At 42.2% G+C, this 3,681-nt stretch overlaps 1 pseudogene; it reads right to left on the bottom strand.

The window, feature by feature from the left end:
• Positions 1 to 709: 709 nt before the first annotated feature.
• On the bottom strand, positions 710 to 3,267 carry LOC141411475 (heterogeneous nuclear ribonucleoprotein F-like; annotated as a pseudogene).
• Between the last annotated feature and the right edge of the window lie 414 nt (positions 3,268 to 3,681).

The raw sequence follows: 3,681 nt of genomic DNA, 5'->3' as shown, positions 1-3,681 counted from the left end.
AATCTAGAAATTGTTCAGTGTGGAAACAATTCTCACACTGTTGTCACATTTTCAAACACCAGCATTGAAAAAGCTGTTTCATTGATTTTAGGGAATGTAATTTTACGAGAAGGCTTAGGCTCAAGGTTTCATTTATATGGGGAATAGAACTTCATACCATAACCCTGATGTGTACTTGGTTGTGGTATCACTATTGTCACTTTATTTTTTCTTGTGGTGCTGAGCATCAATCTCTGGGCCTTGCACATGCTAGCTAAGCACTCTATGACACCTACATCCCAAGCCCTTTTGTCATTTTTGTTTTACCTCAGGATGTAAGGCTTTTTCCCCTGATTTTGGGAACCACTGTAACTCAGTTATTCAGAATGACAGCAGGGTATGAAGTGAGCTTTCCTTCTACATGGTAGATGTAGGGACTGTTAAAAGATACAGCTAGATAAATCAAATTGAGTTTGTTTTCTTGACTCATTAGGATAGGAGATTTTAAATGCTGGCAAAAAGAAAAAGATGTGGGAGAGAATTGTCATAATTGCCAACCTTCTTTAGGGGAAACTAAAACAGAAGGGTTGGAGTATTGCTGAATAGGTTCAATAAAATGGCCAAGGGCCCAGGTAATGGCACAAGGGTTAAGGGAATGTTAAAATTGATGATCACAAATCTAGCTTTACAGGCAACACAAAGGGGAAAGAATGAACATGCCAAAGGATTGTATTGTTGCTGTGGTAGTAATTAGGGAGTAGGAGTGCTAGAAAAACATAACTGTCTTCAAAACATGAACCTTTGGAATTTAAGGTTTTAGAAATGGGCAATTCTGAGAATAAGGCATAGTCATGAAGATATCTGAGTAATAAAACCAGAGCTAATGTTTATAGCACATGTACATATTTTTTCATGGTGAAAAGTCTGAGAAAAAATTTTAACCAAACATTTAACAAGTTTCACTTAGCAAAATACACCCAAAAGGAAACTGCAGTACAAAGCAAACTCTAAGTGAAGCCCTCATCAATTCTTACAGTGTTAATATTGTGTCTCAATTCTTAAAACTAACTTTGAAAAAGCTTAAACTTAACCTAAAAGATTTTAAATGAAAATATAAACTAGAATGGATGAGAAATGTTTCTCTTTGAATTAGGGATCTAACTGGGGGAGTGGCTCAAGTGATAGAGTGCCTAAGTAGCAAGCACAAGGCCTTGAGTTCAAACCCCAGTATTGCCAAAGACCACTATATATAGATATATATACACACATACACACACATGAATATATATACGTATATATGTATATATTCATGTGTATATATAAATTAGGGATCTAGCACCTTTGAGTTCTCAAAAAAAGTACGTCTCCCCAATGTGCTCATTGTGGTGTGGTGTAAAAGATCCACTTTTACCATACTTAACTCGGATAACATCACTAAAGTAACTACCAAAATGTTAATACAGAAAAGCAGAAAAAAATGTTTTTAGTTCACTTAATATCACATGCGAGAAGAAAGGTTTGCATGAGAAAACACTGAAGATGTAATTTTTTAATCTAGATTTCACAAACTCGGTGCAAAATGGGTCCCACAGCTTCCTCTAGAGTTATAAACTGCTCTTCACTGCTTATAAAAATTTGATTGAAATAACTCAAATGCTCCTAGAAAACTAGTCATATCCACCCATGCTGTTCTGACCGCTATAGCTGGCCCCGTAACAGCCACTCACTGACTGGCTCTCCAGGCCACTGTAAGTGGCCTGGGCCGCAGACACCCCCATGCCCTGCATCACTTGGCTGCTATAAACTCCATTGCTGGCCCCTGTTGTTGAATTCAGGAACAGTTCTATGTATCTGTGCTGCATGTTGGCCCTGTCTTTTGACATAGCTGCCACAGCTTCTTCATGGATGGCAAACTCAACATCAGATTCTCCTGTTACTCTTCCATCAGGGCCAATCTCAATATGAACTTTCACTGGGTTAAGTGGAGAGAAGAAGTTGTAAATGTCGTTCTTGGTCGCTTTGTAGGGCATCCCGCTCATGTGAACACAGTGGCCAGTGGTGCTCTGCACTGTGAACTCACTGTCTCCGTATCTATGGTCATACATTCCCAAGAGACAGTAGTTGAGGTCTCTTCCAAACAGGTCAGTGAAGCCATAGCCATAGTTGAGGCCGCTTTACTCCTTGTAGCCTCCATAGTTTGCACTGTAGGCACTGGATCTCATCCTCTCCAGGCCTGCCTGTTTCACAATGCCAATATACCTCCGGGCTGTGCCAGGCCGATCATAGGGCCCTGGCCGCTGTACAGACATGAACTTAAAAGGAGAATCTGAGTATGATCTAACTTCCTCCTGACTGCTCTTGAGCACTTCAATATACCTGTGCCCTATTCTCTCCTTGTGCTTCCCTAGAGCCTTATCAGCTAACTCCTGTGAGGCAAACTGTACAAAGGCCTCCCCTGTAATCTTGCCCTCTGGGTCCACTGGTAATGTGATCCCGTTTGGCATGATTTCCAACCCTGAGAAGAACTGAACGATTTCTTCCTTTGTGCATCCAAATGGGAGTCCTCAAAGCCACACGAAACCATCGTTGGCGCTGTCAGCACTGTTTGGACCACTGTGTTTCAACACCCAATCCATCTCGGTTCTGTGTGACTTGAACACCTCAATGTACCGGTGTCCCATGCTTTCCCTGTCTTTTTTCAGGGCCAATTTTACATCATCTTGTAATTCAAGTTCAACAAAAGCCTCACCACTCTGCCTGCCTTCTCTAGTATAAATGAAATGGACACCTGCAACCCCATTGTGAATTGTGCAGTTGGAAAGAAAGTTCTGCACGTCCTCAATTGAACAGGACCAGGGCAGACTACGAAGTTTGACCAGGAAGCCTTCACCTCCCTCGGGGCCCAGCATCATGAACACTTGACAGGGCAAATGTCAGACAAACTTGTGCACAGTTTTTTGTAGCTTAAAGAACAACTAGAGGTGTGTTCAGTAGGAGACACTTATGATAATAATGAATTGTTCACTGAGGAAGGTAGAACTGGTTTCTGTTTTCATCCAGTAAACGTAAGCTACAGCCAGAGAACCCCAAATTCCACCTGATGCTTAAAAATACAGAGGGTTGGGAGGGAAGTCCAGGTGCATCTTCTTTTTGTTCTTAATATCGAATCCAAACCCAGGTGAGAACTACAGACTTGCAGAATGGTCTTAAAAAGGGCAAAGACGCTGGAAAGATGTGCTTCAACGGTTCACGAAGGGCGGGACCAATATTTCGGCCACAAAATGAGGTTCCTCGGGTCAGTTGCCTTAACCCTGGGTCGCGCTACGGAACCCTGTCACGTGGCCAGTGCAGCCCCGCCCCCCTACGACCTCCCATGATGATGCCACACGTCAGGGATGCTATGTCCATTATGTTTCCAGCACGTCAAACCCACTAAAAAAATCAAAGAGTTCCCTTCAGGAGTCTCCCACACTTCATATGTTCAAATTTTTTCCTGTTTTTACACAGTTAGGCTTCTCCTTCTCCTCTTTCTTGCCCTTTTCTCATGGCGGCTGACTAGCCTAAGACAAGATGGCCACCTAGCTAGCCTGGTGTCCTAGAGAAGTCTTGGAATTTCTTGAGTGTCTCCTGTACATTTTGGTTGACCCTATCCAGTATCATCTCTATAAAATTCTCATTGAGTACTTGTAGTATGTCTTCTTT

This window comes from Castor canadensis, chromosome 10 (genome assembly GCF_047511655.1).
Source record: "Castor canadensis chromosome 10, mCasCan1.hap1v2, whole genome shotgun sequence".
NCBI classification, from domain to species: Eukaryota; Metazoa; Chordata; class Mammalia; order Rodentia; family Castoridae; genus Castor; species Castor canadensis.
The sequence above is the reverse complement of the archived record's forward strand: the minus strand, read 5'-3'. Positions and strand labels throughout refer to the sequence as shown.